This window comes from Ochlerotatus camptorhynchus, unplaced genomic scaffold (assembly GCF_037179485.1).
Source record: "Ochlerotatus camptorhynchus isolate MF236.1 unplaced genomic scaffold, CSIRO-AGI_Acam_v1.1 ptg000180l, whole genome shotgun sequence".
Classification (NCBI taxonomy): Eukaryota; Metazoa; Arthropoda; class Insecta; order Diptera; family Culicidae; genus Ochlerotatus; species Ochlerotatus camptorhynchus.
The window spans coordinates 2675321-2689246 of NW_027040670.1; the positions used below are offsets into that span (position 1 = coordinate 2675321).

The following is a 13926-nucleotide window of genomic DNA, read 5'->3' on the forward strand; positions in this document are numbered from 1 at the left end:
CTTGAAAAACTGTCGCATTAATGGCCCTTCGCTCATTTTCAACTTCTATTCAATTTTCATACTGCCGTACTCTAACGGAACTATCCACCTACCCTCTTCTAAAGATCATTCTCTAGCTAATAAATCATCACACTAAAGCTTCATGTTAGCATTTCCAACCAACTCTGATAATCCAGAGTTAAACATACATTCCACTTATTTGGAAAATTTGAGAAATCTGTATATTTTAAAAACATCTGTAATTTGTGCATACAGATATCTATATCAAAATGATGAGAAAAATCTGTATCATTGTGGCATCACTGAGACGATGATGAAAAGACCCACCTCGACCGGAGGAAAGACTTCATGCAGTAGGACGCATGACTAGGCCACCGTCATCCGGTCAGCATCGACTTTCACTGGTGTGGCCTCAATTTAAGAAACAACCGGGCCTTTTCAGGGACACCAATTCAAAAACGGAAAGAGTTAGGAACTAAATGATCATCATATTTGTTCCGTCCACTAGCGGTACTATGTCAAGCTTCCGTTTGTGCCGGAATTTACGCGGTTTTTTTTCACACGGTTTAATTTTATGTGGCACGTATCCCCCGCGTAAAAAGCAACTCCAGTGTACTTAACGATCTTTTCTTGTATCTTACAACTGCAAATTATAATATCGTCAAATGATTTGCTAATTCCTACAATCATTGTTTTACAGCAAACGAATGGCCACAAGCCTGCAGACAATCACAAATGGCAATGTTAACTGTTTCATTCATGAACTGCATTTGCAAGGCAGTCCGAGTAAACATCATCGAAATGTTCTTCTCTCTAGCACATAAATTTTCTGATTGTCCAATGTTTTAAAGTCAATATGTTTCGAGATACGTACACCTCACACAATATGTATCGTTTCCATGTAAGGGGCACGAATTTTGAAAACTTGAACTTCATTATTTATAAAGAATACGTCACTTTATGTATGTACTGCCTTATTATTATTTTTTAACTATCCTAAATCGTCACATCGCTATTAAAACATCGTTGTTTGTGTCAGGTAAGACGGTTTTTGTCCCATACTACCTGCCTTGACACATTTATTGGACAAAAAACAAACAAAATTGACCTGGATTTTTTAGAAAACCCATATCCATTATCATCAATTACACCCCGTCCTAACCCGTAGTCTGGGTAGCGAATTTCGCTACCCCGAAGGAAGTGCACATGTTCGCTTGCTAATATTTTTTCTGGCCATCACTTTTTCCATCTCTCAGGGTAGATCCTAACAATGATCGGCCGGGGTTTCTTTACGGTAATTAGGACCTTACTGCCCAAATAGAGCCCCGGAAAAGGGGGCGTCAATAAAAATCAACCGGGACCCAAAACAAACCATAAAACAATAAACGATCCGTGCGTCCTAGTGCTGCCCCGAGTTCTCCGTTATGATAGCACACTCTGCTCTGGAGTGTTTAGATCTCCGTCGCGAGGTGGCGATCGCTTTGATCATACGGGTGCTGCCACGAGCAAACGACAGTCGGTGGTATTGGTTGAGGTGAATATACCAACACCAGCCCACCGTCAAACGACGAACGACGTGTGGATAAAATAAAATTGAAGCATCAAACCAGATCAACGTTAGATCTGGATTCCGCCTCGTTTCTAATATCGCACATGTTGGGCAAGCGACGGTGGTGGCAGAGCGCGATGATAGGTGAGACTCCGCCCCTCGGGACCGGCCGGTTCCATGCGCTGATTGGTTCGATCGTTTCCCCTTCTATCGTTCGTGCCTTGTGATGCGGGCGCGTGCTACCTGTTGCGATTGAGTTGAGCAAGCAGCATGCTTCTTTGCCGTCTCCGTTGCCCACTATATTCTTCACACTGTTGCAAGCAAGAGCGTGGTGTGTTTCTGCTCTTGTAGGGTGTAGACTGTCTCGATGGGGTGGTTTATAGTGTAGCATACGCAAGACGGAGTACCAACACAAGCATAGGAACGTCTTGGGATCGATTCTTCGTGCTTGCAAGGGGGTTTTTTTTCTTCCGCTGGTGTACCGAACCGTTCGGCGCTGAATTTCGGTTTCAGTTACTGAATGTGCGCGCTCTCGATCACATGGTGTGCAGGTTGTGGTGTTGTGGAACCGAGAGAAGGTTATTGTTTTGAACTCCTCTCAACCGGTTGAGCCCGAGTCGAGTGGTGTGTGCCTTATGCAGGTCGTAAGAAGCCCCGTGAGGTTTTATGTTGCAGCAACGGCAGCAGTGACCAGCTGGTGCACCGATAACGAGGTACGACGGGCGCGCGCCTCCAGTGGTGTACGCATTGTGTTTTGTGCTTGTGTAGTGGTGGTAGCTGGTGAAACCCCCGGTGGGTTCTGGCGCGATTGAGTTGAGCCCTTCTGGTGCAGGCAATCAGTGATCCGGCAGCGTGCGGGGTTAACAGTTCCGAAACCCCGGTCCAGCGAAACAGTTTCCGCTTTTTTCAGTCTGACTCGCACTGCGGACGCATCGTGTACTGTGTGTGGATGGTTTTTAGCGACTGGTCGCGGCGGATTTATTGTGCACGCGTACTGATAAGGAAGTGTTATCGATTAAAAAAAAAACAAACAAAACAAAAAACTAAACAATTGTTAAGAATATGATCTTGTTCGGATTTACAAAAAATAAACACAAACAAATCGCAGCTCCTCGCTGAATACGGTGGAAGATAATTGGATGCGTGTTAGGAGAAAACACCAAACCAGCTAATCGTTGGTAAACAGTGAATGAATTACAAATTAACGAGTTACTACAAATTGAAAGCAGAACAACCAGAACACAATAACAACAAACCTCGCCTCGGCTGCTCTGCTAGTTTGAAGTGCTTATCAGATCGGTGTTAATTGTTTGCCACACGACCACCGATCCTGGCCTAACCCGTGGAAGGTTCGAAAATCTGGAGCGAAAATTGATAGTGAAAACAACAAGCTTGGATTGAACTGGATGGATGGATTTGGAGACAAAGTGATCTGATTGACGCAAGATTAGTGCGGTACTGATAAATGTGGTGATAATACGGTTATAACGAGGAACACAAACAGCAGACTTTCGAGAGCAATTGGAACCCATCAAGCGGCAGTAGTCTCTGTTTGCGTGTGTATGTGTGTGCGGCCAAGTGATTGAAACGATAGTAACGAGCTCTGATTGTGTTCGATCGACTGTGTTAATTAAATTTACTCTTTCGGAAGTGTTAACCGGAGAGCTATGGATAGCTGATTGGAAGTGTGAAGATTAAGCTTTGTTTGAAGAAAAGGAGGAAATTCCTTCGGTACCATTAGAATTTCACAGTCGACTCCGGTCCGGACAAGGCAGACATATCTGGACGAGAATAGCTGATCGCGAGTATTATTCAAGGTGAGTGGTGGAAGGTGCCAAGGTGGGAAACGTTGGGACGACCATACATGGCGATATTGACAGAACAGCTTTCGTCACACACTCGGGGAAAAATTGATCGTCAAAGGAAACTATGGCAATTGTCAGTGACAATGTAGTCAAGTATGAAGATGTGCAATGTTTGTTATTAGTTAAATGGGTAGCTAAACGAAAATAACTTAGCAAACTAAATCTATGCAACCGTTAAAGTGAGCAAGCATTTACGTCCTTAATTGTCTGGGTTATAATAATGTTTAAAATAATGCATGAAATTACAGTTTTGACGTAAGATTTTGACGAAAGTTTCTGTAATAGCCAATTCCAGTGTCAATGTCAAACATAATTTTGTCAATATCGCTTGAAATATTTTAATTGCAATGACAAATCTCAGCACTGGCGTATGATAATTAGTAAGAATTAATTTTGTATGATTGTATATCTAATTAATTTTCTTATAGAACGTTCTTTGAACCACACGGTCGTTTAGTCTTACTCAATTACTGAGTAATTTGGTATCTCTTTTTCTCTCATGGAAGCATTACTAAACTTTCATAAGGTTACATAGAGTTTTGAGTAAACCCAATTTTTATGGTATCTGCGTTATACAATTTTACTCAGTCACTGAGTAAGAATGAACGACCATGTAATGGAAGGTGGATTGAAGTTCCGCATATGATTTAAAATTCCCGAGATTTTTTTTACCGACGGGCTTTTGATTAACAGCAACGATAATCGTACAAACTTTTGATTTAATCACAACTTCTATAATATCCTTGATATAACCTGTGACTCCTATAAAACGTTCAATTAATCAGAATTGATTAATGAATTAATAAGTTGTCATATATGCATAATGTCCATGATATATGATACCATGATATGTTCCTCCAAGGTAGACAACAATTTCAATTTCCTTAACCATGAAACTACTAAAGTTGATCATGTGGTCTAGGATCAACATTGGGTGCAATGCATACGACTTTAAATTGCCAGTCGACACGAGATGAGAAGTCGTACTCAATGCACCGAATAATCAAATTTCCAAGATGAGTTTTGCAAATCAACATGATCTGGCTTTCATGTCCAACCAAACCATTCAAACATTTAAGATGTACAACAAATTCTGAAACATTTAGGATAATCAATACGAATGATCATAGCCATGAAAGGTTCGTCGCTTATTGCTTCGTGCTGTCGAATGAATGAGTGTTGGAAAATTTCTGCAGTACCATAATTTCATCGATGTTTAGAAATAGACTTGAACGATATGGGTGGTAAATCTGGGGAGTGAAATTAGTCTCAATAGAAAATTGATCAAGAGCAGCAGGAAAAAGTGAAAAATTTGTTTTGAATAGATATTATCTAAAGCTTGGGGATGACGGAGATTCATATTTTGTTTAAAATTATTATGCTGGTATGGCAATGTTGATCAATGACTTCTTCCGCGAGTTTTTCGAAAGTTAGGTGAGTTAGATTATTCGATAGAATTGGTTGCTACAGGGTGGATGGACTTTGAATTACGAGTAATTTACGAAAGAAGCTATTGGTTATGTTTGCGACATTGGTCCTTTTGAATGCTCAGTGTCGAAATGTTATCCAGTTCTGTATCTGAAGCCTAATACTTATAAGCAATTTGGCTAAAGACTGCTTTCTGATTGAATTAAAGTGTTGTGCAAAAGTGAAGCTCTCTATCCATTAGACACAGAATCTCAAACAGGGTGAAATTAAATCTTGAAAAGGTATGAAACACAGTTTTATTATCGGAATGGAAACAACGGTTCTTAAAACTCAAACTCAATTGAACATTTGGCCGAAAAATGATAAGTTGAAGAGAAAAGCTCATGAAATTACACTCAAACTTTAAACCAATGCACAGAGTTTTCATCATGGGCCATAAATACCCTCTACATCGTCTGGGCTTGGATGTAGATTTTAAAGCGCAATACTTAATTTTTACAGATTTGAGTGAAATTTTTCGAAATCAGTTCGTACATTTAGTTTAATGGCTTAAAATTAACAAGTGAATTTGAAGTATCCAAAACGTTATTTTTTGCTTGTTTGGTTTTGGTACATATTATGTTATTTTTATCATTTGTGTGAAATAATCCGTTTACTTTCAATTGTTTAGTTGACTGTCTCAATATATTTTCCTGATAAAAATCACTGAACAATTTTGTAAGCCACGCTGTAGCTGTGCATCTTTGCGGCCGTACTTGTACAGTGATTGCTCAAGTGTCTCATGTCGAATCCTATTTCTGTATTATGCAATCTTTGAAAATTGTGGGCATAGTAAATCGTTACTGATTTTCAACCATGATCCCAGACAATCAAAAGCCGAATAACATTGCATCCATAGAATCCTAAATTATAACCAGGGTGTCTTTCATTCATTTTGGCTGAACACATTTTGCAAGAAATTATGGAATAATAATGTATTACGATGGTATTTTGTATGTGTAAGGAACAAGAAAAGATGGTGAATTAAACTTTTCCAAAATCGAATTTAGCTTTTCTAAAGTCAAATTTAGCTTTAGAGTAACAATGAGCGATTTTCTGATCACCTTTTCACGAAGCGTGTTGAGCGTAGAGTGGATGAGAAAAATAACCAAATCACTTATTGCGACTCTCATGTAGCAAAATTGGCAATGTGGGAAACACAAACTTCACAATCTTTTCTTGTAACTAACACAAACACAATATTGTCATAATTTCTTATTATTCCATAATTTCATATAACATTTTTTAGCCAAACTGAATTAATTAAAATGAAAACTAACCTATATAGGACAAAATCATACATAAGTATGTAGTTCATCTTAGGGGTGGTGACAGTAAAATGGACATCTTGAAAATGTCTTTGATACATCAGATACAACAATCAGCCTAATCAAACACGAATGTAATTTTTAGTGTTTTTCTCAGCGATAATCATCCAGAACGATCATCCCGAGCAAAATACAGCATCAAAATTACAGCAAATCGAAATTAAATTTTACTGCAATCGAAATTAAACATCAAACTGTAATCATTATTTGGTTAAATTTTACGCAATTGACAAATTTAATAGCAAATTTTGATTTTATTGCCTAAGCATTGAATATTCGTTTTGTTATCAACAGAAAAAAAATGCACATCAAATTGAGTTTTCAGTTTGCTCTCACTGATAGCAAAATTAGTTCTCAATGTGATGTTGATATTTCAACCGTTTATACAACCAACATGACAGTGACCTGAGTAATCATTATCAGCGACATCACAACATCAAATTTAGTTTTCAATTTGGTCTCAGACTTTGCTCGGGATTGAATCAAGTTTTCAAATAATAAGATTTAGCTGATTCCACCAACTCTACTTCAATTTACCAATATGTAACCATTCCTTAGGGTCATGGATTGCCTAATCAGCTAAGGCACGGAGGTGGCGAGTTTGATTCCTTCCCTTCAAACATTGAAAGCTGAATAAGAGCTTATTCAGCTAAAAAATTGCTAGCATTTAATCAGCTCTAATGGTTTGTTGGGTGGTATGTTCTAGAAAATCATTCAGGTTGGAAATTTTATCGACTTTTCTGGGCATAGAAGCAATACAAAGTCTGCATGTTTTTAAGCAAATTTGTAATCGATACTTACTCGATACTTAAACACGTTGCACAGTGGGGAAAAATCGACCCAAAATCCCACTTAATTAGACGGCGCACGTTAGGAGTCCTGCAAAATAGCCTATCTTATGTGAAAAAAATTTTTGTTTGACTTCGGGAAGTGGTCCGTTTTGCCCGATTTACCACTAATTTTTGAAGAAAAATATAATTATCATCCATAAACTGAACTTGGTGCGCTTAGATTAAGCCAACGTGAATTTTATCCTTGTAAAATTAGCTGGGGAGTTGAAAGGAGCTAGTTTTACTTTGATCAGACGTCAATAAGTGGTCCATTTTACCCGATTTCCCCTTGGCCAATTAAAACAAGATTAAACACTCGGAAAGCATTATTTGACTGAAAAAATATTGAGCTATTTGCATTTAACTTTTGTACAATCATCCAAGAAATCGAACGGTGTGAGCCCTGTCTTATGGTGACCTCTGAAAAATCCTATTTTACCCTATATTCCGCTCAAACTTGAACAAACTCCTATATCATGTGGTTTTATATATTGGCGTCACGCAATTGCACTATAGTAATGTAAAAATGTCCGGAGAATCGAATGATGATGGTCCAGACTTAAGGACATCTGTTTTGCCCGATCTCCCCTCAAATTATAAAAACAAAATAAATCAAGTGGATATTTGAATTGGTACTATAATGCATAAACGGATATGCACCAAATTAACGTGGAATTATCCTAGGAATCGAATGGTGCGAGCCCCGTTTTATGGTGACCTCTGCAAAACCCCATTTTACCCTATATTCCCTTCAAAATTGAACAAATTCTTACATTATATGGTTTTATAGATCCCATTTTAATTTTCTTCAAAACTGAATTTTTGAATAAAAAATTAATCTGACCACCAAAATTTTCGTAATCGTAAATGAACTCTGCAACTTCGTTCTAGAAAAGTTTCGAAAAACTGCCAGACAGCTTGTCCCAACACAGAAAAAGCAGTGGTACGAAGCAAACTTAAAATGCGTTTTTCTCGGCTTGTTGATTTGCCATGAGCGGCAGATTATTCAACCCACTCAAAAAGTTCTTCAAGATGGAATTCTTAAAATTTGATCATTTGTAATGAACGTTATTTAGCATAAGCAGCTTATTTAGGCAAGAAATGGCTTATGCAGCTGAATGTGTGTTCAGCTAACTAGAATGTGTGTTGGGGTTTATCACATTGACTACAATTGTGGACATTAGTGTATTTCGTTTTGCAAAAAGTGTTTGATTTCTTATAGGCCACCTTCCAGTTCCATTCATAACCCCAAAATATAAATCTGTTCAAAAAATGGTAAAGATTGATGGACGTGTAGGACGGTTACGCAATTCGTTTGAATTTTGTATGGGAATTACTATGGATCAATTTCAAATGTCACTTTTATCCCTCTAGCTTTGGTTTTAGTTACTGTAAAAAAATAATAATATATGGTTGCCATGACAATGGTTAATAAACATGTTATTGTTATGTTTAGTTTTGCAGCAATTCAAGAAAGATAAAGATGTGGAAAATTTTCAAAATAGGGTAAATTCAAGACCAACAATTGAAAAGGCCTGTAAACAAACCTTGTAAGGTCATTTTGTAGTGAACCGAAGTCCATCAACGCAAACCAACAAAATGAACAGGTAGGGGAAATTCTCCTCTACCTGATTGTGTTTTACGTTTACGAATGTAGGCTTCGGTTCGCGAGAAAATGGCCTTACAAGGTTTAACCTTTTCAATTGTTGGTCATGAATTGATAGTTGAATCTGTGCCAGACAACAACTTAAATTTCATCACAACAACAACAGACTTGTTGATCGTTGGTAATAATATATTTTAAAAATTTAACGTTTGGACATCTAGAGTAGTGGAGGCCTCATAGCCTAGTCAGGAAAAGGCACGGTATTACCAAGCCGGAGGCGGCAGATTTGATTCCCGGTGCGGTCGAGAGAATCTTTTGGGTTGAAAAATTTCTCGACTTCCCTGGGCATAGAGTATCATTGTGCTTGTCACACAATATACAAATTCATGCATTGGTATTGGCATCGAAAGCTCTCAATTAATAACTCCGGAAGTTCATTTAGAACACTAAGTTGAGAGCACGCCATTAGCTAATTAGCACTAAGCGATAAGCTTGAAATCCGAATAATAAGAAGACGACATCTAGAACCATTTTAATTAACCAAAACCTCCATGTAAACTTCAAACCATTTACGTGACCACTAAATCTTTATTTTCTTCTTCTTCTTCTTCTTCTTCTTCTTATTCTTATTATTGTTCTTCTTCTTCCTCGCGTTTCAAGATTATTACTAATCGCATATTAGCTTGTTGTGTTATTAAGCTCTCAATTTCGATGCCTGTACCCTTTTCGGCATTAGAAAAATTGTGTGGAAAATACAATTATACTCTATGCCCACGGATGTCGAGAAATTTTCCAACCTGAAAAATTCCTTGACCGGAACGGAAATCGAACCCAGCCACCTCCAGCTTGGTCTTGCTTTTTAGTATTGCCTTTACCATCTGCCTTGAGGCAGGTTCAAGCTGGCGTCAAGCTTTACCATTTTTTGCGCAGACTCATATTCTGGGTGACCTAAGCACTTAGAAATACTTAATTTTATACGTGACGGAATCCATCTTTGACATAAAGGATGAGACTTAAACAAACATTTGTCTTGTAAAATTAAATGCTCCGAGATTGTAAAGTTCGTTACTTGACGAAAAGTACGTTTGATTGAGCTTAATTTTGCGTCTACTATGACTCAGTTTTATGTCAAAATTGACGCTCGTATGTATCATTCGCAGAGCACCTAAATTTACAATAGGTTTTCTAAGTGTGTATAATAAATCTAACACTTCTGTTCGAAATGAAGCACCCCAAATGCAGAATTTTTACATTATTTGGGATCCCCTAGAAAGGTAATTCAGTCACTCCATGGTGAATCGATGACTCTCTGACATTATTTCGTATTCCATGACCTCGAATGATCTAAGCTGTTAAAATATAGCTATTTTTTTAATTATCTAGTTCATTTCTTTGCAAGGGTCAATCGCAATAGCCTTACGGAGCCGATAATTAATTGTTCATTGTTTGTGACAAAATTGATGATGAGTATCTACGGTCCATATGGAAGAATGACTACGTTGGTGTACGGAGAAGAGGGGGGGAGGGGTTACTTAAACCTCCCAAAATTTTGGTCAACGTTGTTTTTGCACAGTCCGTACCAAGCCATTTTCAAATGTATGACTGATATACGGCAGTCAGTAGCTGATTCCGTCGGAGCTAGTTACAAGCTTAATTATTTTGAACTGACATTTTATTTGACAAAACTTGATCAAATAACCGTGCAATATTTATGGTATTTTTTTTTCTCTTTTCTGAATTCAAAATAATTTCCTCCGATTCCAACTCATCGACTCTGACTCCGGTTCGAACAAAATACAATAAATATGTAACAACTTTCAATATGACGGCTACCAAGCCTTTGGGGGATTTTTCCATGCTACAGAATTGTTTAGATTTTCCTTCGTTACTTGGGTTATTAGTTATATGGGCACATTGCAATTTTATATTAACACTAACGATCTTGACATGTTTACCTAGGGGTTGAGTACTTAAGAGGGATCGACTTCACTAGGTCTTCAGTGAGATTGACACTGATGAAGACTGCACATCCCAAGTAACCAACTAGCCCGCTAATTCACCTTTTTGCAATATAAGGCTGATACACGGCTAACATAGGGCATGCTAAGCTTTATATTAGCCGCATATTAGTCTTATATTGCAAAAAGGTGAATTAGCGGGCTTGTTGGTTACTTGGGATTGTAGTCGGTTTCAACATACTTAGTGGAATTAAATGGAAAATATTCTGCATTTTTTAGCTCTTAGCTATGAGTATTCCAGTAATAACGCAATTCATAACTTTCAATAAAAATGAGCTCCATCAAATTTCGGCTGAGTAAAATTTTAAGACAAGATTGAAAATTCATGAAAATATAGCTAATGGGATATGGACAGGAAATTGATTGATTGCTTTTTTGAGGATAGTCCGGATATTTTTACAAAAGATTCTTGTTTACTGGTTCAAATATTTACAGTATGAAATACGATAAATAATCAAATTGAATATAAATTCAGTAAATCATCCCACGTATTTTGTGAAATCATGATACTATATTTAAATTAAGTTGTTCTAAAATTTAAATGCTTTTATAAGAAAAAGTTGCATATTTTTAATGGAAAAACATTCGTATCGCTGATGATACTGATATTTGTCAGGTGAAAATTCCAAGCTTAAACATTCTAGTGATTCATTAAGCGTATTCATGAATGTTATGCGACATTTGAACATTGATACTATAAAAAAATCAATTATAATTGTTTGATTGACCGTCAGTAAAATAGCGTCAATGATCTTTAAAAAGTCTCAATGGCCCCCAATCGATTCGACTGATTAAAATTTTAAACGAAATTTCTGTATTTTCTATCGGTAATAGTCATAGCGTATAGTAACATTGGTACTCTTAAAATAAATGCGACACAAATTCTAACAGAAACGTCACAACTTCAACCCATATTGAATAAATTTGTACAGAACTGATCGCTCAATCTTAACTTACTCTTGTGATGGAACCGCATAAAACTTTTTGCAAAGAAATGGCAAATTAAAATTCCTAACAGTTCCAAATGAAATTCAAGAGTTTTTAATAAAAACCATGCGAAATTTCTTCTTACGGAGATAAACTAGCCATAGTCTAAAAATCTCCTTAATAAAGATTTAAAAAAAATCTAGCAAAATGTATAGCATTTGTATAGGCATTCGTCTCAACTTATAACAAAATCGGTCACATCTTTCAAACCACATTTTCCAACAAATTTGGTCTACAACCAACCCAGTAAAGTGGTCACAATTTGTATGAGAATATTTTCACAGTTTCTAACGATCTGTTCTCTAGTTTTCATAAATTAATTTTGACTCAGCTTTTATAAGCACTTGTAAAAATCTCCAATTAAATTGAACATGAGAAAATTTAACTTTAAAAAAAAAACCGTGCATTTCGATGTTGCTCCTCTTTGATTGATCAGAACTAATGCACTTGCACAGAGAACCACGTAGATGGTGCATGGGATTAGCTTTCCATCTTTAATGTACAAGCGCACTAATTCAATCTATTTATAGATCAACCACAGTGCCGACCGTGTCCTCACGGTCTTTTGGGGGAGGGAAAAAAGATTAGTTTGACGTCCGTTGTTACTAGAGACCAAATACACCTCTGCATCTCCACGGCATTCACGGGATGATAATTGTCTTAGTGAGGTGGGTTATTTTTAGATCAGGATTCACTGTGGTAAATGATGCGATCGGTTTGTTAAAGCAGAATTCGTTTTCATTTAAATCTAGTGGGGATAGAAAAAGGCAAAGTTAAAAATTGCAAGGAAGAGGATGAGCCTGAGATTGAACTCCATAATTTCTTCTAGTAACTACTGAGCTGCCAAGCCTCGTCAGAAAAGTAGCCCTAAATGTTAAGAAAATTAATTCTAAAAAAATTTAAAACTCAGAAGTCATTTTCATTGGATTGGTCTTAATTTATATGATAAAACAAAATAAATTGGCGACAACTTCGAATGAAATTGATCACGATGTGGAAAAAAATTAACGACAACTCATATCAAGATAAATCAAATGTCAATATAATAAATCTCATTTACAAATAAAAATGGGCATACAGGTTAACAATTATTTCTGTTACCTTCACTGATAAAAATCACCATAGGGCGTAGATCTAGTATTTGGCCTACTATGCACAACCCGCATTTAACCTCCATTTCTCGAGTGGGTTTGAAAATAAATAGGAATATTTCTGCTAGAGATGACTTCCAAATGTATTAACCTTTCCATACGTACCGTAAGATTTGATAAACAGTCACACATTGTTGAAATATTGTTAAAAATCTAACACTGCTTCTTGATTCCAAACTCGGCCCACGGATTCTAATTTCGTCCTATCGTATTGAAACATCATTGGATTCATTTTGGCCTACGGATGAAGATGAAAAGGGAATAGAAAAACTGATTTGGTCGGAGCGCTTCTTATGATTTTGAAAAAAAAAATGGGTGCAAATATTCATGCAATGAGTTACAATTGACTTTGGGGGTTTGAACTAAAGTATCATACCAATCGTATAATTGACTCGTTAACGCTGAAATCATGGATGTACAGTAAACTCTTCATATCTCGATGCTCCATATCTCGATATGTGACCCCTTTTATCTATATGTCGTTGGTTATCTCGATCCCTTCAAACGGCTTATATTGGTCTATACCTCGATCCCTTCATATTTCGATGATCCTTTCAATATCGAGACATTAAGAATTGATTGTGTGTGATAATTTCTGCTCGATACACCAAAAATGGGTGATTAAGCCCAAGTATCCAACTAACAATTTGAGCAGATTGAAGCTGAATAAACCAGTTCTTGGCTTAAAAAGCATATTGGCTAAATAGTACTACTATTGTTCTGATTCAAATGTTGGTTGAGTAGTTATCTACACAATTTATCGAAAAATTGGCAGAAGTTCTACCATTTTTTATCGAAAATGAACACAATTTTGAATAAGCTAATCACAATTTCTAAATAAACTGTATTCGTAGGGTATAGATCTTCTTCGGCCCAATTGCCCATTTTTGGCCTATCGAGCAGAAAATATCAAATATATCCATGATTTCGGCGTAAACGAGTCAATTATATATTTGGAACGATACATTAAATCTAAAGCTACCAAACATAATATAGAACGCACGAAATTGATGTTTACACCGATTTTAACAAAAGAAATGCTTCAACCAAATCAATTTTTCCATTCCATTTTCAACTTCATCCATACGCCAAAGTGAGTTCAAAGGACGGGATCAGAATTCATAG

The 13926-nt window shown here is 36.8% G+C and overlaps 1 protein-coding gene across 1 annotated transcript in view; it reads left to right on the forward strand.

Annotated features, from left to right (window-relative positions):
* The first annotated feature begins 2081 nt into the window (after positions 1-2081).
* The window catches only part of LOC135701934 (knirps-related protein-like), a 161527-nt gene continuing 149682 nt past the window's right edge, over positions 2082-13926 (forward strand). Inside the window, exon 1 of the mRNA XM_065222886.1 lies at positions 2082-3366. The gene's annotated coding sequence lies outside the window, so the exon portion shown is untranslated. The remainder of the gene's footprint in view (positions 3367-13926) is intronic.